The sequence below is a fragment of the Zingiber officinale genome, chromosome 11B (genome assembly GCF_018446385.1).
Source record: "Zingiber officinale cultivar Zhangliang chromosome 11B, Zo_v1.1, whole genome shotgun sequence".
Classification (NCBI taxonomy): domain Eukaryota; kingdom Viridiplantae; phylum Streptophyta; class Magnoliopsida; order Zingiberales; family Zingiberaceae; genus Zingiber; species Zingiber officinale.
In genome coordinates, this window is record NC_056007.1 from 3,726,070 (window position 1) to 3,752,479 (window position 26,410).

At 45.0% G+C, this 26,410-nt stretch overlaps 2 long non-coding RNA genes across 4 annotated transcripts; both read left to right on the top strand.

Moving 5' to 3' along the window:
• The first annotated feature begins 306 nt into the window (after nt 1-306).
• On the top strand, nt 307-9,072 carry LOC122033461. 3 transcript variants are annotated; one of them, XR_006126558.1, is made up of 4 exons: nt 307-694; nt 1,839-2,001; nt 2,141-2,351; nt 9,011-9,072. It is a non-coding gene; the product is annotated as an uncharacterized LOC122033461 (long non-coding RNA). The 3 variants fall into 3 exon arrangements; XR_006126557.1 differs by lacking the exon at nt 9,011-9,072 and adding an exon at nt 2,440-2,774; XR_006126556.1 differs by lacking the exon at nt 9,011-9,072 and having other exon boundaries at nt 2,141-2,777.
• A 9,699-nt stretch (nt 9,073-18,771) lies between these two features.
• On the top strand, nt 18,772-19,699 carry LOC122035094. The gene is made up of 3 exons (XR_006126894.1): nt 18,772-19,216; nt 19,364-19,482; nt 19,570-19,699. It is a non-coding gene; the product is annotated as an uncharacterized LOC122035094 (long non-coding RNA).
• Nucleotides 19,700-26,410: the final 6,711 nt, after the last annotated feature.

The window sequence follows — 26,410 nt, forward strand, 5'->3', positions numbered from 1 at the left end:
AACCAGTTAACCGACTCAATTAGTTCAACCGAAATCGATAGAATTGATAAGAATATGGATCGATTAATCGATTCTATACAAAATACGATAAATTAAAATTAATCAAAATTGATAAATCGACTGACATGCTAATTTTAAAAAAAACTAAAGTAAAGTGCGGTTGGTAATTATTTGGAGTTATTTTATTTTTAAAAAGTGTTTTTTTTTTTTTTGCTTAATTTCAAGCAAATGAATTTCAATAGACATAATTATCCTTTTAAAATAATAAATAGCTAATTTTAAAATAAAATAAAATAATTCACTCGATGCCGTTCACTTCGACGAATCAGGCGGGAGAAGCCGGCGACTTCGCCGAGCCTCCTGGCGTCGCCCTCCTCCTCTCCTCTCAAATCCTCACCCTCTACCCTTCCCGGCACAGTTAGGCCTCTAAAGGTCGCTCCTTTAGCCGCCGCTCCGGAGGATTCGGATGCCCGGCTAGGGTTAGGGTTGCTTTCATTTTCCCCGATGGGGGCCGAGGTTTCTAGGGAGAGCATGGGCGGCGCGAATCTGCTGGCTGGCGAGGATCTGCTGCACCTTCCGCGGATACTTGCTGGGGAAGGCGGTGGGGGAACAGAATTCTCGAGGAATGAAGCTTTTCATGATGGAGATCTTCGCTCTGCTTCCTCGTCCCCATGCTTTCAATGGATCGAACCTGGTACGAGAATTTCATCTCTTTCTTTCCCCATTTTTGATCCTATTTTCCTTTAAATCCTAGTTTGAAAGGGAAAGAAAAAAAAAATCAAAAGACGGGATTTTGTTCTGCTCTTTTGTTCATGGGCAAGGAGTGTTTTTTGAAGTAGAATATGAAGCAAAAACTTTAAAATTTATCGATTCCATGACTCTCAACGTTTATCTGGTATGCATTAGTACAAACAGATGCTTGATTTGTATGTCAATTTCTTCCAAAGCATTGTTGATAACAGGAACCAATTATAGGAGACAGTGGAAATTTATCTGTACTCCTAATTCTAAGTAAATGTCTCACTTGCTTCCTTTCCTTTAATTTGTAAATTTGTTGTGCTATCTCATGTTCTTATTTCAAGTATTGTCAACACTATTTAAATATTGTGTTTTCTTAGAGGAGAGAAAGTAGGAGGAGCAATGTTTTCACTCTTTTCCATTTTGCTTGTTTGCTTAGATGATTTATTTCTTTTCCTTTCTAATTCCAAGTAAACACAGCTTAAGTCTTTCTTTGTTGTACTTCTTGGAGCATACACTTGTACTTCAACTTGAAATATTATCGGAGTTTTGCTCATGATTTCATTTGTAAAGTTCGATACCAATACTGACTGACTTATTTATAATTTTATTGTTTTCGATATATGCTCGCTTTCTCTTCGTTCGTCCACGTGTTTTTAAAATATTATTTCAACTATATGAAGACTTTTATGATTATAAAGTGTTAGACAGTTGGAATTGGTATGATGCTTTTGTGTGTCCTTTGATGATATCTATAGGTTGATCTGTCATTCGAAACCAAAAGAAAATATTTCAGTTTGGAACTTTTTTGGTTCTGTTTGAAACCAAACAGGAATCTTCAAAATTTTAAGCTATTGGAGCAAATTTTTGTATAGGATCAAACTGAAACAAAATCAAAACTGATAATTTGTGTACTAAACTGATAAACTGTCCTTATTTTCGCGTATGGATAGGTTTGGTTTTTCATTTTAGTAAAAGTACTCTAAAGAACCACTACAGAACCATGTTTTGCTTGTTTACTGATGTAACTGAAAAACACATTAGTACAGTCGGAAATGGTGTAGAAGAAAATTGAGGCCATTGTTTTACTTGGCCGGTAGGTTTCACATGGACGACGAGAGCTACATGGGGAATTTGAATTTCAGCTATCATGTTTATAGCCCAGAGCAAACATCAGATGAACCCAGAAGCTGGAACCATTACCGCGTAGACGATTTTGCAAGTAGAAGCTCCAATACACCGATCAATATCAAGTTCTTAATGGTAATGATCGATGGTGCACAAGCAGTTGGGTATTTATATCAGCATACTGATCTTGCTAGCTTTAAAGAACCCTTTTTCGCTGTTAAAGATAGTGTTTATTCCACAAACTGAATAACTAATGTTTTCTTCACTTTATCAGTGGTTTTGATGGCAATGCTACTTTTTCATTTGTATTCGGCTACAACTATAAAGTGCATCAGCTTTGCGGCAAGGGATTAATCTCCGGAGGAAAACGATGTTTGCCTATCGAGTAAGATTTTGGGATGGTGAAGGTGAACTTTGGAGCATAATTCTTGAGCACCCACTCAAACTCTCGAGTCTCTTCATGACTAGGGATTCGCTACATGAAGGTATGGAGCTAGATCCTTAAGTTATTAGAGTACTGATCTAGGAATGGGGCAACTCCTGTTAGATCGTTCCTTTCTCTTCTCTGGACAGCTTTTAATGAATCGGCTTTTGGTGGGTCAAGATTACTGGCTCAAAGAGATTAACAAAAGATTAGAAGGGGGTAAGGTCCGACGCTCAAGTTAGTCGTAGAGAAATACGAGGTGGAAAGAAAGTAATGAGATGAAAACTTAGTGAAGTTGAATCTCTTGCGCATACCCTTTCCGAGGTGGAAAGAAAGTAATGAGATGAAAACATAGTGAAGTTGAATCTCTTGCGCATCCCCTTTCCTAGTTGATACTACTACCTTATATCTTACTATTTTATTAAAAATCTCCCCCCTTTACTAACTAACTTTGGTGAAGCCTAAAATGAATTTACGTTAATATCCTTTTTTCTATTCACACTAAAAATAATTCCAAGGTTTATTAGTAATTCCACAAGCGAAACAATCAGTGATCTAGAGTTCGAGACTCAGCTGTGACATATTATTATGAATTTTTCTCATCATTAATTTTCTCTGGTTTTTTATATAAAAAAATATATTTTTCTTTAGTCCCACATCTTAGAATTGACAACACTATGATCAAAGAAGCTTCTATAAATATTTTAGACCGACAATGTTAAAAAATATACTTTTCTTAAGTTTTTTTTACTAAGATAAGTATAATATTAAATTAAATTAAATTTTTTCATAGGAAAGTTGTAATGCCCCGGCCCGGGCGGACACCACCCGAACCGAACCGGGAACATTACCTAAATTGCCCATCGGGTTGACGACTAGCTCCACAGACCACCGGAGGTCCTTTCAGCGTGCTTTGTCCTCACTCGCACGCACCCTGGAAAACTTCCCAGGAGGTCACCCATCCTCAGATTTCTCCAAGCCAAGCACGCTTAACTTTGGAGTTCTTTGAGTTTGGGCTTCCGAAAAGGAAGGTGCACCTTGGTGATATGGATAGTACCATCTAACCTTTTAAGCCATACTTAACTAGAATCTCATAACCGGGGTATTACAATCACCCCCACCTAAAGACACAACGTCCTCGTTGTGTAACCACGAATCACATCACAAACAAATCCCAGAATCTCCCTCGCTAGGTGGTGCCCTGGGTACTCCTGCCACAGGCGCACTCACGGTCGCAAGGTCGCTCTGATACCATCTGTACTACAATGAGATCTAAACTGCACTAAAATTCTGTGCTACAAGGAGATCTAAACTTCATTAAAACTTCCAAATTAATTTCAATCATTTCAGTTCTCCCACTCATCTAGTATCAACGACTGCCTTCTAAACTTTCTGTTTGATCATCAACATGATATATCTTACAGTCATCTGATTATATGTAGCGAAACTCCATTGAAATAGATCATATAATCTTTTACCTAGCAGCTCTAATGCAGGGACTCTTAGACCTTTAATATCTGAATCATATATTGAGATTTTAAGTAGACACTTAACATCCAGTACAGCCTGCGTTAAAATAGTTGTTCCAACACTTACATTAATACTGTGATTATATAAAACTTGTCCACTATTCCTATCACTGGAATCAACCATAGCTGCCAAGATACTCTAAGGCATTTTAAGTAACAAACTTGGGTGTCTTGGATTGGGAGTCTGCTTATCTTTCTTATATAAACTAAAGGCAGCAAATATAAAATCAGATCAATAATCATTTATTTCATATTAAATAAAACAAACATGTTGGTGAGTGGTAAATGATCTGATTCTATATGATCAACATAAATCCTCGGTTATTTACATCAACATAAATCCTGGGTCCAATGTTTTGTTTATATAAGTCCAAATATGGAAAAGAAAATATAAACATGGATCGGGAGTCAGCCATGTTGATGTAGTGAATCCAGATAGTCTTGCTTACAGCTGTTTGTTATGCAACCAAGTGGACATTCATGATAAACTGGATACACACTATATTAAGGTAATCATACAAGGACCTACAGATGAAACTTCAGATAAGAGACATGCTAGCTTCTCTTCCTATTACTTATTTGCCTTTTGAGTTCCTAATGCATACGTTAGTTCTTTCAACCACCATGGAGCAATTCCAAACCTTAAACTATGTAAAATAATCTAGAAGGAAAAAACATCTAGCAGATCACATTAAAGAAACAAATCTAAACTATTCTCAACCAAAAACATCTAGTAGGAGTAGTGCAAGGAAGGCAAATCGGGTTCAAAGACTTCTCAAATCTGTCCCAATTTATCGGGAAAAAGGAAAGGAACAATCGGAGCTATCATACAAGAATCACGTGGTGTTCCGTTGATTATTATTTCGGATAGAGACCCCGATTCACGTCTCGTTTCTGGCAGAGTCTACAGCAGCCTTTAGGCACTGAGCTCTGTTACAGTACAGTTTTCCATTCGCAGACAGATGGACAGTCAGAGCGGACCTTTCAGACTCTAGAGGATTTGCTGAGTTTGTGTGTATTGGATTTTGGAGGTAGTTGGAAGGACCATCTGCCATTGGTAGAGTTCGCCTACAACAACAGCGTTTGAGGCGTTGTATGGTAGACCTTGTCGGACACCCACCCTCTGGGATGAGGTTGGGGAGACCCAGTTGTTGGGACCTCATAGAGCTCAGCATGAGGTAGAGTTAGTCCGTATTATCAGACGGAGGATGTCAGAGGCGTATGACTGCCAAAAGAATTATGCTGACCAGAGTCGGAAACCCTTAGAGTTCTTTATTTGCGACCATGTATTTTTGCGTGTCTCACCGTCGAAAGGGGTGAAGAGATTTGGCCCGAGGTAAGCTAGCTCCGCGATACATTGGACCTTTCCAGATCTTGGAGAGGATTGGAGGGGTAGCTTATTGTCTGATACTACCATCGTTCCTGTCAGGTGTTCACGATGTGTTCCATGTGTGGTATATATCTGACTCGACAGATTTGTTGGCAGATATCTCAGTTCCTATTCAGCCTGACGTCACCTACGAGGAGGTTCCGGTACGGATTCTAGACCGGGAAGAGCGTCAGTTGCGGAACAAGACTATCCGACTGGTTAAAGTCGGATGACAGTATCATTTGGACGAGGAGGTTACTTGGGAGCTCGAGGATACTATCCGAGCTCGATACCCCATTTTTCATTTGAGATATGTGATTTTATTTACCGTTCAGCATTTATACTTGTTACCTGTTGTTGGTATTTGCTGATGGTAGATAACGAAATTTGGGGACCAAATTTTTATTAGTGGGGGAGAATGTAAAATACCGGAAAAATGGCGAATAATGATAAGGGAATTTTCTAGAATTTTTAGAAAATTCCCTTATCATTATTCGCCATTTTTCCGGTATTTTACAAACATACTAACTTAACCTGATTTGTCATTCATCAAAACCTGGGTTAAATCGGTTAGTGCTAACCGCACCAACAATCTCACCTGCAGTAGGATAGCTCTGATACCAATAAATTGTCACGCCCCCAGAAGAGACCGTACCGAAAAATTTCGGCAGCATCTCCCCTGTACGGGTGACAATCTGAGGCATACATACATACAATATACATCAGCCACATACGGCTGGAACAGAAATAAACACAACCACGCAGTTATATAGATATATAAATCAGCCCACACGGCTGTACTAAAAATCAACGCAGCGGAAATCACAACCAACAGTCACAAAACATAAATCAACTAACTGCGAGCCGGCTCGGCTTGACACAATAATATCAAACTCAATACAAGACAATATAAATACATCAATGCATATGATGCTAATGATGCGTCCTGGTCACCCCTGACGTCAGTCAGTCCTCTCACACACAAATGGCGAGACCGAGTGGGTAGGGCTATGACAACCGTGCACTCTGTCGTCACTGCTCACGATGGTGGCCGAGTGGGCGGGATCTTGTCGAGTACTCATCTGTGACCCCAAATCATAAATGGGGAGCTCGATGCTCTCGACTCCCGGTACCTGATGGGGAGGTATCTCTGTCGGCTACCGCGGTCATCGACCAGCGGGCCAAGCGAGTCCGTCTGCAGGCTACTACTGTTGCTACACTAAATGCCGGTGAGCGAGGCGGGTGCGCGGCTACCACGAGTCCTCGGACCAGCGGGCCAAGCAATGAACCGCCACACACTGATATACCACTAAACCATGAGTGGGGCAGTACATGTAACTGGCGATGGGCTCAACCATAGTGGAGCCGACAATCGCACAGCATGTAATCATGATGCATGTCACTATGCATAACAAAAACTGATCAACATAACCATATCCATATATACAAAATGGGTACTGTAAAAGCGATGGTCACATACCAAAATCTAGAATACACAGGTCAGATAGAATATCAAAAACCTATGTCCTGAACATAATAAGTATGGAACATCCTGATCAGCATAGAAAAATCCATAAATCCACGGATCTAGGGCATACAGGTCCTCTATGGTATAGCAACCTAGATCCTAAACATATCTCCTTCCATAACATATGTACCAACAATATGCACATATCAAGAATCAAGGTCTAGGTACACGTATCATATATGATATACAAATAGAGGTACACAAGCCAGTAATGACATAAAACCTAAGTATCAGATAATCTCGATACATATGACTGAAACCAAAAGTCCAGAACCTAGTCCTAACCTCAGTAAAACATGGTATGTCACTTATTTTAGAAACTAAGATACTCATGGTAATACAGTACTCATGGCAATAAATCACATGATATAAGCACGGATACGTCACAGGCGATAAACCTAACATGCTATGGATATCAAACAGTGACATACCAAAGACAAACATGTTCATTGCTTGTAGTTATAAAATACTATGCATATCCAAAGACAACATCATAAAAGATAAGTCAAGAGGTACCCGCCTCAAATGTAGATCGTGTGTCCTCTAACCAGAGCTCTAGTCTCAAATCAGAACCTGAAATAAATATACAATCAATCACTTAGGTTTATCGTAGATCAGATAATGCAAGCCAAAACCTCAATAAATCCAATCTAACAATCTCATCATTTTCTTCCAAAAATCCACCCAACACTTGATAATCATTTTCTATTAATATAATCCACCTTAACAATTCCTCAAGTAAATGATTACCAATGAATCTAAATCTGTAACTAAACTACAATCATACAGCAACAGATTTGCTGAAACCCTAATCCTCAGTACAAAACTCACCTCAACAGATGAATTGTGGTTGATCCACAATTGAAGAGCTGCAACTGTATGCTGGACAAGAACACCTCAGCGCGAAAACCACCTTGCTGGATTCTCCCCTTCTGGTCAAAAATCAACCATAAGATCACGAATGGAGATCACGGATCATATCAAGGAATGAAAATCACTAGTCCAACCATAGCCTAATTCCAACCAAATCTATTCATCTTACCTTTTCAATCGTCAGTGTTGATCACATACCCAGCGAAGGAGAACCAATCTCACCTACTGCCTCCCAACCAAAAACGCCCAGATCAACACTACACCGAAAAGATTGAGGAGGAGATCGAAGAATCAATAACAGGTCTACGCCAGTGAGGAAATGAAACATGAATCCATTGGAGAGGGGAAATTGATGTACCTCCCTGATGGCAACCACCTTTACCCTCTTCAAATCCGTGAGTGAGAGGGAGAGTTTGCCCTAATTCCATCCAGTGACTCCTCCCTACCAGCGACGACAACACCCAACAGCAGTTGCTTTCGCAACAATAGAGTGGAGGAAGGAGTGGTGTCTCACTCGCTAGCCGGCAATGTCAGCGACAGGGCTCGGACAGCCGGCGTCGGCTGCGATGACTGTGGCGTCGGGAGTGGGCCGTCGACGCTAGGGTAGAGAAGAAGGTCGGCGTTGGACTCGGGAAGTGGTTGGTGCTGGCAGAGGAGGAAGATGAGCCATGGCAAACTCGGGCTGGTGAGGTCCGTCGTTGGAGGGGCAGCAGCTAAGGATGAGGGAGCGGCGGTGGCTCGTGCTCGCCGGCACTTGGGCAAGGATAGAGGTGAAGGAAACCGCCGGCGCTAGGATAGTTAGGGCACGGGATGAGTTCGGCGGAGGAGAAGAGAAATGGCACGCGGGGAAGTTTGGGGCACGACGACAGAAGAGGAGAAAAAGAAAATAAAGAAAAGAGAAAACAAAAAGGAAAAAATGAAACTTTTCCTTGCTTAAATTGGGTAACCTAAACAGGTTTTCCCCGGGCCCCGTTTCTGTCCCCGTAAACTCGTCCATACGAGCTCCGAAAAATTACTGAAAAATTTTCGATTGCCGAAATTTCTTGTACGAAAAATTTACGATCTTTTGTTTCGTATTTTGGATTTTCGGAATTTATCTGATACCAATTTATTTGGTATCAGAGCGGGTTATGATACCTGCTTTTGGTGTTCTGGAGATTTATCGGATACCGGTTGTTGGTATTCTGGATATTTGGGTTAGCCAGGTTTGCGAGTCAAACTGGGCATTATCGGATTTTCGATATGGTGATGTTTCGGATTTCCGTTTCGGATTTATTTGGATTTCCGGCGATATGTACGTTCGGAATTTTGAGGTTAAATTGGGGACTGGACAGCGACGGAACATCTCCAGACAGTAAATAGGTATGTTGTTATTTTATGTTTGTTATATTGGTATTGATATCTGTAATTTAATTTAACAGATATGAGACGATCTACTCGTATTGCTGCGAGACGTGGTGCTGGACGACCACGTGCGAGGACCACGGGATCTCTGGATATGCCAGAGATGCCCACTGTTGATGAGCCTGTCAGTCAGGGACAGACTCAGGATGCGGCGGGAGCATCGGGCTCTCAAATCCCGATAGCTCCTGTAGAGATACCTATTTTGGCCACAAGCGGTATCCACGCCTACCACTGTTTACAGTACCATCGAGTACCATTGGTGTACCGACATACTGCTCAGTAGCGACCCTCGACGTATTGATGCCACGCCACGGACCTACGATGTACGATACGGTGCTTTGTACCCCGATGATGGCGGCGGTGCACCATATCTGGTACCTTTTCTCAGTACCTCGATTACCACCACTTTTGTTCCCAGGCGGTACCAACGACGGCTTATGCTCCGGTATATCTCTGGTAGCCGGAGTTCCTCCTCCGTTTATTCAGGTACCACAGTAGTATCGGCTCAGTGTTTATTTCTGACCATCCAGGCACAGACTCATCGATATTGTCATTGCCGAGCTAGGATTCCGACCTTTGGCCGAGTCGATGAAGACTCGTTTCACTCTTTTCCGCGGAGATCTCGATCCGAGTATGGCTCTGTCATGGATAGAGACTATGGAGCAGACTTTCTTCTATGGCTTGCTCCGGTGGGAGAAAGCAGTGCATATCATTCACGGATGAAGCTAATGCAGTGGGTTACTCGTTCTATTATTGGTGGCGTCACGTGGACCGAGTTGAGAGGGCTTTTGAGGCCGTTTCTTTCCATCTATCGGATGGCTCGTAAGCGAGTTTTATAGTCGAGGCAGAATAATCGCTCGATGGCCAAGTATATCTTGAATTCCTCCGGTTGTACAGTTTTGTCGAGTTAGTTGCGGAGGGCGAGTCATAATCACGTTTATCTGAGGATTGGATGGTTATCTGCATATACGACTGCCGGATTAGGGATTACATCTTACTCGATGCATTGAATCGAGCTTTGATGATAGAGTTAGCTCGGCGACGGCATATCCGGACGGAAAAAGCATCTGGGTCGAGACGCCAGGCGGTCCAGCGAGACTCGAGCGGCAGGGGCGAGTAGTCGCGAGCGATCGGTCGAGTTCTTCTAGGGTTTCGTAGGCCTCGAAGTCGGGCAGTCTTCCTCGGGGCGTTTCGGTCTCCTCGGCGAGATCGGAAGCAGTCCACCAGCGATATCTGATGTTTCGATGTGGTTCCGAGACCACATCACTTGACCCTGCACTGGAGCAGTCGGTTTGCTTTATTGCAAGCGCACAGGCCTGAGCGGATTGTTGAAGGCTCAACCACAGCTTGAGGAGGTCGAGCGAGAGGGATCTAGTCGATCGGTGTCTCGGCGAGGAGGCGGAGATTCACACCCTCACGGCGTCGGCGGAGGCTCCCTCGCGGCATTTGGCATGCTTGGGCAGAGTACTCTGTGCCATAGCACCCGAGTTTTGCTCGAGATCTTATTATCAAACTCGAGGCGATGTCAGACTCGGTCGGCCAGTGCGATATCGATCACCATCCTCTCGGTCTTATCGCACATAGTCAGCGGCGCCTCGATGGCGAGCTTACGCCCGGCGGCCGCGATGTTACCACCTCCTCCTCGCGGAGGCCGTGTGTGCATGCGATTACGGAGAGGATGCTCGGTAGGCCGGATCCGTTTTCATGATGCGATTTCTATTTATGCATTCTCGCGATATTTTGATTGATACTGGTAGTTCGCACTCTTTTATATCCCGTACCTTTATGCGGGAGATTGGTAGATTACCCACTGTTAGGCGATTGTTGTCTCGCTACCGTTCGGTGATACTTTAGAAGTCACCCAGGAGATCGAGGTTGCCCGTTAGACTTTGGCAACATGATACTTATGGTAGATCTTCTAGTATTGGAGATGGTCGAGTTTGATGTCATACTTGGCATGGATTGGTTGTCAGTATATCATGTTGATTGCGACGAGGGTGGTCACCTTCCGACCTCGAACCAACCTCGTGGAGTTTCACGGCATTAGGCGGCGGTATCTCGATTATTCGGCGATTCGGTATGACTCATCTCCGTCATGGTTTCTGTTATCGTTGATCGATCGAGGGCGGTAGTAGTTATGACTCTCAAGCGTTCTTGTAGTCAGGAGTACCGGATGTATTTCGGAGGAGCTACGGTTTGCCTCCCGAAGGCGGTGGAGTTCGCTATTGGTGATTAGGGAACAGCGCCGACATCAGCTCCGTATCGTATGGCACAAAAGAGTTGAGCAGTGAAGGTTCAACTCCGGAGCTTTTAGGCGAGTTTATTCGCCCTAGTGTTTCACCGTGGGGTTCTCCGATTGTTTGTCAAGAAAAAGGATGGTACTATGAGGTTGTGTATTGACTACGACGGTGAATCGATTACCATCGAAATAAATATCCATTACGGCGGATCGAGTTTGTTTGATCGGCTCGAGGTACATCGGTGTATTCTAAGATTGATCTGCGATCCGGATATCATCGATTGAGAGTCGAGATTACGATATCGAGCGACATTCAGTACGAATCGGTCATTATGAGTTTTGGTAATGTCATTTGGGCTTACAATGCTCCGGTGATGTTTATGGACTTGATGAACCGCATTTTTCGGAGTATCTGGATCGGTTTGTTATCGTTTTCATTGATGACATATTGGTCTACTCTCGTTCGAGGAGGAGGGCATCGACATCTTCGCCTGATCTTGGAGATTCTTGACGACATTTGTCTGCGAAGTTCGGCAAGTGTGCGTTCGGCTATCCTCGATTGGGTTTACGGACACGTGGTTTCTAGCGGGGTATTTGATTGATCCTCGAAGATCGAGGTCATCACGGTTGGGGCGGCGAAGTCGATTCGAGAGATCCATGATTTTACGGGATTGGCGGGATATTACCGGCGTTTTGTCGAGGGATTCTCGCGTATTGCTATGCCGCTGACACGTCTTACCCGGAAAGGCGTGAAGTTCGTATGGTCCGAGGATTGCGAGACCAGCTTCCAGGAGCTGAAGCGGAGATTAGTGTCGGCTCCAGTTTTGGTTCTACCTTCTGGAGAGGATGGGTTTGTACTTTACACCGACGCGTCTCTTCACGGTTTGGGCGTTGTACGATGCAGCACGGCCGAGTAGTCTCTTATGCTTCTCGTCGGTGAAGGAGCATGAGAAGAACTACCAGTTCATGACTTGGAGTTAGCTGCCATCATCTTTGCTCTGAAGCTTTGGCGTCATCATTTATATGGTATCACATTTGAGATTCTCACCGATCATAAGAGTCTCAAATATATTTTCACTCGAAGGAGCTTAATCTTGACGGAGGAGATGGATGGAGTTCTGAAGGACTACGATTGTACCATTAGTTATCACCGGGAAAGCTAATGTGGTTGCAGATGCACTCGAGGAAGTCCGGAGGGACTTTGGCTTGCCAGGACTTGATCCACGGACTTGATTGAGTTTCGAGTTAGATCTTGAGGCGAGGCCAAGCGAGGCGGTATTACGGTTACCATGGTTGCTCGATCGTCGATCGAGGATGAGGATCAAGGCCTGAGCGGTGATCGGCATTTGCGGTTTATTAGCGATCGAGATAGCTTCAGGCGTGACCAGGGTTTACGAGGACGAGGAGGGTATTATATTCTTCAAGGCAAATTATCGTACCTCGGTCTCATCGGTCTTCAGGGAGCTATTACGGAGGCACACCGTTCTCGATTGCGATCCATCCAGCGGGATCCGCATGTATCGAGACTTGAGGCGTTCCTATTGGTGGAGCGGCATGAAGAAAGGCATCGCGGATTTGTAGCTAGATGTCTTGTCGTCACAGTGAGGGTGAACACCGAGACCTGCAGGGTTACTTACGGATTCCTATTCACGAGTGGAAGTGGGATCACATTACCATGGACTTTGTGGTAGGGTTGCGAGGACACGACGAGGCCATGACGCGATTTGGGTAATCGTTGATCGATTAACCAAATCTGCGCATTTCTTAACGATTCGGAGGTGATCCCCTGGATCGATTGGCGGATCTGTATTGTCGGGAGATCATCAGACTACATGGTGTTCCATTGAGTATCATTTGGATAGAGATCCACGGTTCACGTCTCGTTTACGGCGGTCTGCGGCGGGCCTTGGGCACTCCGTTTCGATCTGACTTTCCATCCAGACGGATGGGCGATCGAGCGGACTATTGAGACTCTTGAGGATCTGCTGAGGTCATGTGTTATGGATTTTGGAGGCGATTGGGAGGACCATCTGCCGTTGGTAGAGTTGCCTACAACAATAGCTTTCATTTAGCTATCCATATGGCACCGTTTGAGGCGTTGTATGGTAGACCTTGTCGGACACCCGTCCTCTGGGATGAGGTTGGAGAGGCCCAGTTGTTGGGATCTCATAGAGTTCAGCAGGATGCAGAGTTGGTCCGTACTATCAGACGGAGGATGTCAGAGGCGCAGGACCACCAGAAGAGTTATGTTGATCGGAGACGCAGACCACTAGAGTTCTCTGTTGGCGACCATGTATTTCTGCGAGTTTCACCCACGAAAGGGGTGAAGAGATTTGGCCTCAGAGGTAAGTTAGCTCCGTGGTATATTGACCCTTTTGAGATCTTGGAGAGGATCGGAGCGGTATCTTACCGGTTGGCACTACCACCGTCGCTGGCAGGCGTCCACGATGTATTCCACGTATCTATGCTGCGGAGATACGTGCCCGACCCGACGCATGTGCTGACAGATATTTCAGTTCCAGTTCAGCCTGACTTTACATATGAGGAGGTTTCGGTACGGATTCTCGACCGAAAAGAGCGTCAGTTGCGGAACAAGACTATCCAGCTGGTTAAAGTCGGATGACAGCATCATTCAGACGAGGAGGCTACTTGGGAGCTCGAGGATACAATCCGAGCTCGATATCCCCATCTTTTCACTTGAGGTATGTGATTTAGTTTACCGTTCAGCATTTATACTATATTATCTGTTATAAGTACTTGCGATGGTAGATCTCGAAATTTGGGGACCAAATTTTAGTGGGGGAGAATGTAAAATACCGGAAAAATGACGAATGTTAATAAAGGAATTTTCCGGAATTTTTGGACATTTTTCAAATTTTTCGGAGCTCGTACGGACGAGTTGACGGGGATAAAAACGGGGCCCAGAAAAGCCTGTTTGGGTTACCCCGTTTAAGCGAGGAATTGTTTCTTTTATAAATTCCTTATTTCCTTTTCTTTTTCATTTATTTTTTTCCCGTGCCTATATTTCCTTCTCTCCCGAGCCTCACTCGGCCCCGACGCCGATTCTTCTCGCACCGAAGCCCTAACCGCCGGCGTGCACTAACCGCCGGCCACTCGGCGGTTTCCTCTTCCTTCTCCTCTTCTTCCTCATTCCCTGCCCCTCACGACGACAGCGTTCTCAGCCCTAGCACCGTCGCCCGACCGCCTGCCCTAGCCACCCGGCGCCGACCACAGAAGCCGTCTCCTCTCCTCTGCCGACAGCCGCCCTCACGGGTGATCCCACGCCGCCGTCTCCGAGCAGCGGTGTCGTGGCGACTCCTCAGGAGTGCCCTAGGTGCCGACGCCGCACCTCTCTTCCTCTTCTCCTTTCGGCATCCGAGCCCTAGCAGTGGCCGACTCTCTGTGCCAGAGCCCTAGTGCCGTCGCTGTGCTATAGCGAGCCCGACGCCACTCCTTGCCACTGCCGCTGCACACTTTGCCCCAGTGCCGAACCGACCCTTTCTTCGCCCTAGCCGAGCCTCACATTGGCGTGAGTTGCTGCCCTGGATTCTAGGGCTTTGGCATTAGGGTAAGGTGTTGGTTTAGAACTGTGGAGGTAAGGTTAGGGTTTAATTCATAGAGGTCGATGTATTGACTACAAATTTTGGTGTTTGATGTGTAGATCAGTGGCTCACTCTAGTTACGACCACGGTTCCAGAAACAGGTGTTCCATCGACAAATTAGCGACGAAGAATACGAATTTGGGTGAGTGTGGATTGAGGTAATGCGTTGTTGCGCGTATAATTGATTTAGGTCTTGATGCGGATAAGTTAATTGATTATCAGTTAAGGTTGATCAATAATTAGGGTTTTCCTAATTGAGTGAGTAGTTTGATTTAGTTATTTAATATATGTTGAGTAACTAAATTATATGTGTTAAATTAGGTAGGTTGATGATTATGACTCAGGGTTTTGCCCTAAATTGTGTTGAGAATTTTATTTAGTCATTCATTTGAATTTTAGCTAAATAAAATATCTGTGTATTGGTATTCTCGACGTCAGTATTTGGACCGATTGGACCTTTTATCGGAGGCGGGTACTTTTGACTTATTGTCTTTGATATGCTTAGTAATTAAATTAACAAGATGCATTAATTGTGTTTCTTACTTGTTTCGGTTAATCACTGCCCAATACATGCTACCTGTTGATTGATTGTTTGTTTACATCTTGTATGGACATGTACCTGATTCCACATGCTCATGGGTAGTGATATAACCATATTTTACCATGTCAGGACCTAGGTTTGATACCTTATATGATCAGATACCTTGATATGATTCATTCGCTTTGGTGCACATTATGATATGTCCAGAGTTTGGTTTAGTATATTACCATGTTTAGTGACATGCATCATTCGCATGATTGCATGCTGAGTGATTGATTGCTCCTTTATTGTCGAGCACTTTGCCAGTTTCATCAGCTTCGGTGCTCCGTTGTGGCCTTCGTGGGTAGCGGGACCTGGTGGTAGTAACGTCGGTTTGACTCTTAGGTTCTCCGTTGATCCTTCGTGGGTAGTGTGACGTGTAGCGTTAGAATTCCTCTCCGTCATAGTGTCTGGAGATGAGGCGTTCGCTCCCCATTTATGATTTGGGGTAGGAGGGCAGGTGTACTCCGACAGCATCCGTCCACTCGATCACTCGTGGGAGTAGTAGCTGGAGTGGTGTTACAGCCCTACCCACTCGGTCCCATTGTTGTTGTGAGTTGGTGACTGGCGTCGGGGTGACCGTGACATTAGCGTCATATCGTGATGCATTTATTGTTGTGTTTGTGTTTGTTGCACTTATATGCTGCGCATTGCTTGGATACCTTGATTGACATGCATCTGTTCTATACCTTTCGGACTGTTTGTCCTTTTACCGGGTTCTGGTTAGTACAGATTCTCTCCTGTCTTCTTCGGTTTGTAGTTACCTTTATCTTTATCAGGAGACTGTACGCATGATTAGTGCTAGGTGTTATTTCTTTACTTTGCATATCAATTGTACCTGCTGAGTGTTGGACTCACCCCGCCTCCATTGTTGATATTTTCAGGTTGATGCTGTCAGGAGAGAGTTCCAGTTGCTGGTCCCTGCAGACCTCGAGGATGTGATTGGTTTTTCGTTTGGTTTCCTTTTCTGTTCTAGACTATTTGAACATGTTATGTTCTGGATTTATTTACTTATGGACATGGTATAGATTTTGTTACATCGATGGATTTGGATTTGGTTTTATTCTACTACATGCCTGCCTGGACGGCAGAAGAGGTGAGTTCGTCGGATTTGAGCTTTACGAGTGTAGTGGAGTAGGGTGGATTTCGAGTCAGAGTATTAGTTTTTTTACTGTTTAATTTTCTTAACTGCGTGGTTGTGACAGCCAGAGGCTGAATAGATTATTTATAACTGCGTGGTGATGCTTTATTTTGTTGTTATTATTCCAGCCGCCTGTGGCCGAGGTATTTGTGAGATGTAGAAAAGTTTCAGATTGTCCACCGTACAGGGGAGATGTTGTCGAAATTTTCTCGGACAGGGACTCCTCTGGGGCGTGACAATTTAGTGGTATCATAAATGGGGGAGCGCAATGCTCTCAACTCCCGGTACGCTGTGACGGGGAGGGATCTCTAACGTGCTACACGCTGCGTCACACTACCCATGAGCGGACCAACGGAGCACCGGAAGAGCCAAACTGACGTGCTACCACGCTGTGTCCCGCTACCCATGAGCGTCACAACGGAGCACCGAACAGTGATGAAACTGGCAAAGTGCTCGACAATAAAGGAGCAATCAATCACTCAGCATGCAATCATGCGAATGGTGCATGTCACTAAACATGGCAATATACTAAACCAATCTCTGGACATATCATAATGTGCACCAAAGCGAATGAATCATATCAAGGTATCTGATCATATAAGGTATCAAACCTAGGTCCTGACATGGTAAAATATGGTTATATCACTACCCATGAGCATGTGAAATCAGGTACGTATCCATACAAGATGTAAACAAACAATCAATCAACAGGTAGCATGTATTGGGCAGTGATTAACCGAAACAAGTAAGAAACACAATTAATGCATCTTGTTAATTTAATTACTAAGCATATCAAAGACAATAAGTCAAAAGTACCCGCCTCCGATAAAATGGTCCAAATCCGACATCGAGATGCTCGTCTCGCGTCAAAGTCCTGTGGTATCAAACATAATATCTAGTTTAGCTCATTTCTATCATACAACCATTAGCCAAACTAAATTCTAATCCATCATACAACCATTGACAGAGTCTGCAGCAGGCTTTGGGCACGCAGCTCTGTTTGAGTACGGTTTTCCATCCTCAGACAGATGGATAGTCACAGCGGACCATTCAGACTCAAGAGGACTTGCTGAGGTCTTGTGTAATGGATTTTGGAGGCAGTTGGGAGGACCATTTGCCATTGGTAGAGAGTTCGCCTACAACAACGGTTTGCATTTGGCTATTCAGATGTCACCGTTTGAAGCGTTGTATGGTAGGCCTTGCCGGACACCCACCCTTAGGGATGAGGTTGGGAAGGCCCAGTTATTGGGATCTCATAGAACTCAGCTTGAGATAGAGTTGTTCCGTACTATCAGACGGAGAATGTCAGAGGCGTAGGACTGTTAGAAGGGTTATGTAGACCGGAGTCGGAGACTCTTAGAGTTCTCTGCAGGCGACTATGTTTTTCTGCGAGTCGCACCCACGATAGAGGTGAAGAGATTTGACCTCAGAGGTAAGCTAGCTGTGCGATATATTGGACCTTTCCAGAGCTTGGAGAGGTTTGGAGCAGTAGCTTACCAGCTGATACTACCACCGTCCCGAGTAGGCGTTCATGACGTCACTTATGAGGAGATTCAGGTACGGATTTTGGACCGGAAGGAGCGTCAGTTGCGAAACAAGACTATTCGGCTGGTTTAAGTCGGATGACAGCATCATATAGACGAGGAGGCAACTTGGGAGCTCGAGGATATTATGCGAGCACGATACCCCATCTTTTCACTTGAGGTGTGTGATATTATTTACCGTTCAGCATTTATACTCTTTACCTGTTGTTAGTATTTGCTGATGGTAGATAACGAAATTTGGGGACCAAATTTTTATTAGTGGGGGAGAATGTAAAATATCGGAAAAATGGCGAATAATGATAAGGGAATTTTCCGGAATTTTTTGGAAATTTTTCGGGAATTTTTCAGAGCTCGTATGGACGAGTTAACGGGGATAAAAACGGGGTCCGAAAAAGCCTGTTTAGGCTACGCATTTATGTGAGGAAAAGTTTATTTTTCTTTTCCTTTTCTTTTATTCTTTTTCTTTTATTCTTTTTCGTTTTTCATCTCCTTGCGCTTTCTTCTCTCCCGAGTTTCCCCGACGCCATGCCCTAACTGCTCTTCCCCAAACCGACGCCGTCGCCGCCAAGGTCCCTCCTCATCCCCGAGTACAAGCCCCGATCCTCTTCTCTTCTCCCGCGTGCGCATGCCCGCACCCTCTGCTGCCAGCGACGAGAGCCGATTCCTCTCATCTGGTCGATGCGACGCCGCGCGCCCCTCTTCTTCCCTGCCGACGCTGTGATCTTCCCGACGCCACTCCTCTTCCTCTCCTCTCTGCACCGAGCCACCGGCCATCTTCTCTTCAGCCTTTTCTTCTTCGCTGAGCACTGCACCGCCGACGCAGATCTTGTTTTCTTCCACGGTTGTCCACCGAATTTAGGAGAGGAGACCTAGTTCAGATTTGTCTCCACCGGATCGCCAGCGACGCCATATCCTCACAGCGACGCCCCATCCTCACTGCCGGCCTCCCCTGTGCTCTAGCGCCGGCACTGATTTCCTTCTTCTAGTGCGATTTTGGAGCACAACAGTCGTGCCCTAGCGCCTGTGCCGTAGCCGCTTAGCACCGCCCGACACCTCCTGGCACAGCCGAGCCCTCTCCCGATCTCCCATACTTTGTGCCCTAGCAGTGGTTGAAGTGGTAAGGGAGATTATTTACTGCTGGATTTCAGTTGTGATTGTGCATCTCATCTCAGTATTGTGATGATTGGGTGTGAGATTACTAATTTAGAGTTTATGGTTTGGTTGGGCAGTAATTTCTCTTAGTGTTGACCACTGTTATCGACAGGAGGATGTTTCGGTCGCGAGGCAACTGTAGAGTCCTCAGATTTGGGAGGGACAGTGATTTCATCTACGCTGGCAGAGAGTTATACCAGCTATACGTCATTGGTGGAGCCATCAATTCTGGTGAGTGGTTAGCATTGATAAATGTGTAGTCTAATCTAATGGATTATAGACTTAGTTTATGTGTTCTTGGATTAAATTGATGTGAAGGATTTGAGTTGGATGCGACCTCTTGGACTTATTGAGGACGGTTGATACGACATGCGTATGAAGGCGGGTACCTCTTGACTTATCTTTTATGATATTGTCATTGGATATGCATAGTATTTTATAACTACATACAATGAACATGTTTGCCTTTGGTATGTCACTGTTTGATATCCGTAGCATGTTAGGTTTGTCACTTGTGATGTATCCATGCTTATATCTCGTGATTTGTTGCCATGATTATCTTGTTACCATGAGTATCTTAGTTTCTAGAGTGACATACCATGCTTACTGAGGTTAGGACTAGGATTTGGATTGTTGTTTCTGGCCTGTGTATCTAGATTATCTGATACTTAGGTTTTTGTGCCATATCAGATTTGTATACCTCTATTTGTATATCATATCTGATTCGGGTGTTTAGACCCTGATTCTTTGATCTGTGTATATTGTTGGTACATATGCTATGGAAGAGGGATATGATTTGGGTCTAGGTTATTATACCTTAGAGGACTTGTATACCCTAGATCCGTGGATTTGGCTTACTGATACTGTGGTACCCATATTATGTATATATGGATTTTTTCTATGCTGATCAGGATATTCCATACTTATTATGTTCAGGACATAGGTTTTTGATATTCTATCTGACCTGTGTACTCTAGATCTTGGTATGTGACCATTGATTTTACCGTACTCATTTTATACATATGGATATGGTTATGTTGATCAGTTTATGACCCTGCTTAGTGTCATGCATCATGATTGCATGCTGCGCGATTGTCGGCTCTACTATGGTTGAGCACATCGCCAGTTACATGTACTGCACACACCACCACTCATGGATTAGTGGTATATCAGACAGGTGTGTGGCGGTTCTGCTGTTTGGCTCCGTTGGTCTGAGGACTCAGCGTGGTAGCCGGCAGACAGTTCCGCTCTGTTTGGCTCCGCTGGCATTTAGTGTAGCAGCGTAGTAGCCGGTAGACGGTGGACTCTGTTTGGCTCCGTTGGTCAGGTGACTCAGCGTGGTAGCCGGCAGAGATTTCCTCCCCGTCATCGTGTACCGGGAGATGAGAGCATTGAGCTCCCCCATTTATGATTTGGGGTCACAGGACAGGAGTACTCCGACAGCATCCCGTCCACTCGGTCACTCATCAGGAGCAGTGACGACAGAGTGCACGGTTGTCATAGCCCTACCCACTCGGTCTCGCCATTTGTGTGAGAGAGGACTGACTGGCGTCAGGGGTGACCAGGACGCATCATTAGCATCATATGCATTGATGTATTTTGTATTATTGTGATTGTGTTTGCTGCATTTGGTTGCTGGATCGGCTCGCATTGTGCAACGGGGAGGTGCGGCGGTGGTGACTCGCTGCTGCTCTCTAGGGCACAAGATCACTCGGCTGTGGAGAGGAAGAAACCGCCGGCGTCGGCGCCGGTTAGGGCAAAGAAGGTGAAGCGCGCGTCGGCGTCGGGGAGAAGAAGGAAGGGGTGCGGCTTTGGCTCGGTTTCGGCGACAACAAAACGAAAAACAAAAACAAAGGAAATAAAAAGGAATAAGACATATAAATAAAATCTTTTCCTCGCTTAAATCGGGTAGCCTAAACAGGTTTTTTTTCCGGGTCCCGCTTTTATCCTCGTGAACTCGTCCGTACGAGCTCCGAAAAATTTCTAAAAATTTCGGAAAAATCCCTTATCATTATTCGCTAATTTTCAGTATTTTACATTCTCCCCCACTAATAAAAATTTGGTCCCCAAATTTCGTTATCTACCATCAGCAAATACTAACAACAGGTAAAGAGTATAAATGCTGAACGGTAAATTATATCACACACCTCAAGTGAAAAGATGGGGTATCGTGCTCGCATGATATCCTCGAGCTCCCAAGTTGCCTCCTCGTCTATATGATACTGTCATCCGACTTTAACCAGTCGGATAGTCTTGTTCCGCAACTGACGCCCCTTCCGGTCCAAAATCCGTACCGGAATCTCCTCATAAGTGACGTCAGGCTGAACGGGAACTGAGATATCTATCAGCATATGTGTCAGGTCAGGCACGTATCTCCTCAGCATAGATACGTGGAATACGTCATGCACGCTTGACAGGGACAGTGGTAGTGCCAGATAGTAAGCTACCGCTCCAGTCCTCTCCAAGATCTGGAAAGGTCCAACATATCGCAGAGCTAGCTTGCATCTGAGATCAAATCTCTTCACCCCTTTCGTGGGTGAAACTCGCAGAAATACATGGTCACAAATGGAGAACTCTAAGAGTCTCCCACTCCGGTCAGCATAACTCTTCTGGCAGTCCTGTGCCTCTGACACTCTCCGTCTAATAGTACGGACCAACTCTGCCTTAAGTTGAGCTCTATGAGGTCCCAACAACTGGGCCTCCCCAACCACATCCGATCGATGTCCGAAAAGTCCTACCACATACAACGCCTCAAACGGTGCCATCTGGATAGCCGAATGAAAGCTGTTGTTATAGGCAAACTCTACTAACGGCAGATGGTCCTCCCAACTGCCTCCAAAATCCATAACACATGATCTCAGCAAGTCCTCAAGAGTCTGAATAGTCCGCTCTGACTGTCCATCTGTCTGGGGATGGAAAACTGTACTAAGTCGGAGCTGTGTGCCCAAGGCCTGCTGCAGACTCTGCCAGAAACGAGACGTAAACCGTGGATCTCTATCCGAAATGATACTCAACGGAACACCATGTAGTCTGATGATCTCCCGACAATACAGATCTGCTAATCGATCCAGGGGATCAGTCCTCCGGATCGCTAAGAAATGCGCGGATTTGGTTAATCGATCAACGATTACCCAAATCGTGTCATGGCCTCGTCGTATCCTCGGCAATCCTACCACAAAGTCCATGGTAATGTGATCCCACTTCCATTCAGGAATAGGAATCCGCTGAAGTAATCCTGCAGGTCTCTGGTGTTCAGCCTTCACCTGCTGACAGACAAGACATCTAGCTACGAAATCCGCGATGTCTTTCTTCATGCCGTTCCACCAATAGGAACGCCTCAAGTCTCGATACATACGAGTCCCTCCCGGATGGATCGCAAATCGAGAACGGTGTGCCTCCTGTAGTAGCTCCTGTAAGACCGGGTGAGACTGAGGTACGCATAATCTGCCTCGGAAGTATATAATACCCTCCTCGTCTCGTGTAAACTCGGTCTGCTGCCCGGAAGCTATCTGACTGCCAATAAACTGACAATGCTGATCACCAGCCTGAGCCTCTCGGATCATCGTCCTGATTGACGACTGAGCAACCATGGTAACCAGAATACCCTGCTCTGTCGGTCCCTGCTCCTCAAGATCTAACTCAGAGAAACTCTGAATCAAGTCCGTGACTGATGTCCGGTGGCAAGCCAAAGTCCCTCTGGACTTCCTACTGAGTGCATCTGCAACTACATTAGCTTTACCCGGGTGGTAGCTAATGGTACAATCGTAATCCTTCAGGAACTCCATCCATCTCCTCTGTCGGAGATTAAGCTCCTTCTGAGTGAAAATATATTTGAGACTCTTATGATCAGTGAGAATCTCAAATGTAATACCGTACAAATGATGACGCCAAATCTTCAATGCATAAATGACGGCGGCTAACTCCAGGTCATGAACTGGGTAGTTCTTCTCATGCTCCTTCAGCTGTCGAGAACCATAAGAGACTACTCTGCCGTGCTGCATCAGAACAACACCCAAACCCTGAAGAGAAGCGTCGGTGTAGAGTACAAATCCATCATCTCCAAAAGGTAAAACCAAAACTGGAGCCGACACTAACCTCCGCTTCAGCTCCTGAAAGCTGGTCTCGCAATCCTCTGTCCACGTAAACTTCACGCCCTTCTTGGTAAGGCGTGTCAGCGGCATAGCAATACGCGAGAAACCCTCGACAAAACGTCGGTAATACCCGGCCAATCCCAGAAAACTGCGGATCTCCTGAACTGACTTCGGTTGTTTCCAACTGGTGACAGCCTCGATCTTCTGAGGATCAATTGAAATACCTCTACTAGAAACCACGTGTCCAAGAAAACCAACTGAGGATAACCAGAATGCACACTTGCTGAACTTCGCGTACAGCAAGTGTATGTTGATTCTTACAGATGTAGTTATAAAATACTATGCATATCCAATGACAATATCATAAAAGATAAGTCAAGAGGTACCCGCCTTAAAATCTGTCGATCGGGATAAGCTATCCCGCGTCGAGACGCTCGCCTCGAAACAAAGTCCTGAAATCACATACTGTATTTAGTTAATTACTTATACAGTAAATAACTAAATAAACTCCCAAATCAAATTAGGGAAAACCCTAATCGCAACAATTAACCTAATTTCATAATCTAATTAGGTTTAACTAAATCCATAATCCTTCACTTCAATCCAATCAACCTATCAACCATATCATCAATCACAAACTCTACCATCCTTTAGAAACTAAATTTAGCAACATACTAATAGATTACCCAAGGTACATCACTAGAAAAGCACTGACCTTGAGGTATGACCACAACTCCAGTAGATCAGCAACCCTACCAATCCCTGCCGAGAAGCTCAATCCATAAATCCAATTATATAGTAAAAGATTGACTGAAACTTTAATTAAAAATACCAAAGCTCATCTCAACCGAACCTTACCTCCTCACCCCAAAACCTTCACAGCTTCAAGAATTGGTAGCAGATAGTGATCGATAACAGAGGAGGTCCACAAAACAATGATCCCTTGCTTCCTCTTAATTTGATGCCTAGAAATGTAGCCATGTAGAGAAAAGAGTCCTCCCCTGGTCCAAGATCCGGTGAGGAGGCAATGTAATGGGTATCCACAGGAAACAGCTAGGGCATGAGGAAGAAACATCGAATTTAAATCCTTCTTGCTCTTGGCCGGAAACACCCCAAACAAAACTAGGGCACGGCTTGGAGGGCTTCGGCAGGTCCAGGGCAAAGGAACTTGGTCGGCTAATCCGTGCTCGGAAGAGGAGAAGAAGGGGCTCTGCTCAGTGATCGAAGGAAGGGGCTCGGAAGGGCGGCAAGAGTCGGCGCCAACTGTAGCGACCGGAGTGACGCGAGAGGGATGAAAACTGGCAAAGTGCTCGACAATAATGGAGCAATCTCTCACACAGCATGCAATCATGCGAATGGTGCATGTCACTAAGCATGGTAATATGCTAAATCAATCTCTGGACATATGATAATGTGCACCAAAGTAAATAAATCATATCAAGGTATACTGATCACATAAGGTATCAAACCTAGGTCCTGACATGGTAAAACATGATTATATCACTACCCATGAGCATGTGAAATCAGATAGGTATCAACCCGAAATGCAAACAAACAATCAATCAAGCAGGTAACATGTATCGGCAGTGATTAACCGAAACAAATAAGAAAACACAATTAATGCAAATTGTTAATTTCATTACTAAGCATATCAAAGACAATAAGTCAAAAGTACCCGCCTCCAATAGGAAAGGTCCAATCTGGTCCGAACACGACGTCGAGATACTCGTCTCGCGTCAAGGTCCTGTGATACCACAGAGAGATATTTTATTTAGCTACAAATTAAACAAATAGCCAAATAAAATCTTTAAGAACAATTTTAGGGAAAACCCCTAAACCATAAATCTCAATCTACCTAAAACCAATCCAACGGTTAATTAACGAACCCTAATTATTCCAAATCTCCGTTTTAAGTGATACTACAGCAAGGATAAATTCTTCCATATTGGCATACTACAATTATCCAACAAACTTGAACCAACAATTATATACCAATCATACCAACTCATGTAAATCCAAATCCCTACACCTTACCTCAACACTAAGCTTCTCCGGTTGATCACGGCCAGATCAGGCAGAGCACAAACAGGACTCGACACTGTTGCTCCTGTCCGAAACTAACCTGTGCAGAGGTAGTAGTGGACCAAGGGCTAGGGCACGAAAGCAAGCAATCTCCAGCGATGGTCGGCTGTGCTCGGATGTCGCTGAAGAGATGGGTGTCGCGACTGAGGCTAGGGCACCGGCAGCAGGGAATCGGCTGTGTCACGAGCCCGCAAGAGGAGTCGCGGTGACCGGCTGTGGTGGCGGCGCGAGGTGGCTAAGGCAGAGGCGTCGGTGTGTGGCTCGGGAAGAAAAGGAGAGATGTCGGCGTCGGGTAGAGGAAGACCTCTGCTCGGCTGTGCCTGAGTGCCAGCGAGGAGACGCCGGCGATGAGGGGCGCACAGTGGCGTCGAGATCGCGGTGTGCGGCGGGGACGAACGACTGTCGGAGGCGCGGCGGTGAGAATGAGGCGTCGGCGGCGCACGGCTAGGGCACAGCAAGAGGAAGTGAGAAGAAACGAGAAGAAGAAGAGAGGGAACCGCTCGGCGCCGGTTAGGGCTCGGGAGAAGGCGCGGGTGAGGGCACGGGGAAGAAAGGGCTCGGGGAAAAATATAAGAGAAAAAGAAATAAAAAAAAAAGAAAAAGAAAAGAAAAAGGAAAAGAAAATTAAATCTTTTTCTCATTAAAACAGGGTAGCCTAAACAGGTTTTTTTCCGGGCCCCGTTCCGATCCCCGTTAACTCGTCCATATGAGTTATGAAAAATTCCCGAAAAATATCCAAAAATTCCGGAAAATTCCCTTATTAACATTCGTCATTTTTTCGGTATTTTACATTCTCCCCCACTAATAAAAAATTTGGTCCCCAAATTTCAGTATCTACCATCAGCAAGTACTTATAACAGATAATATAGTATAAATGTTGAACGGTAAATAAATCACATACCTCAAGTGAAAAGATGGGGATATCGAGCTCGGATAGTGTCTTCGAGCTCCCAAGTAGCCTCCTCGTCCGAGTGATGCTGCCATCC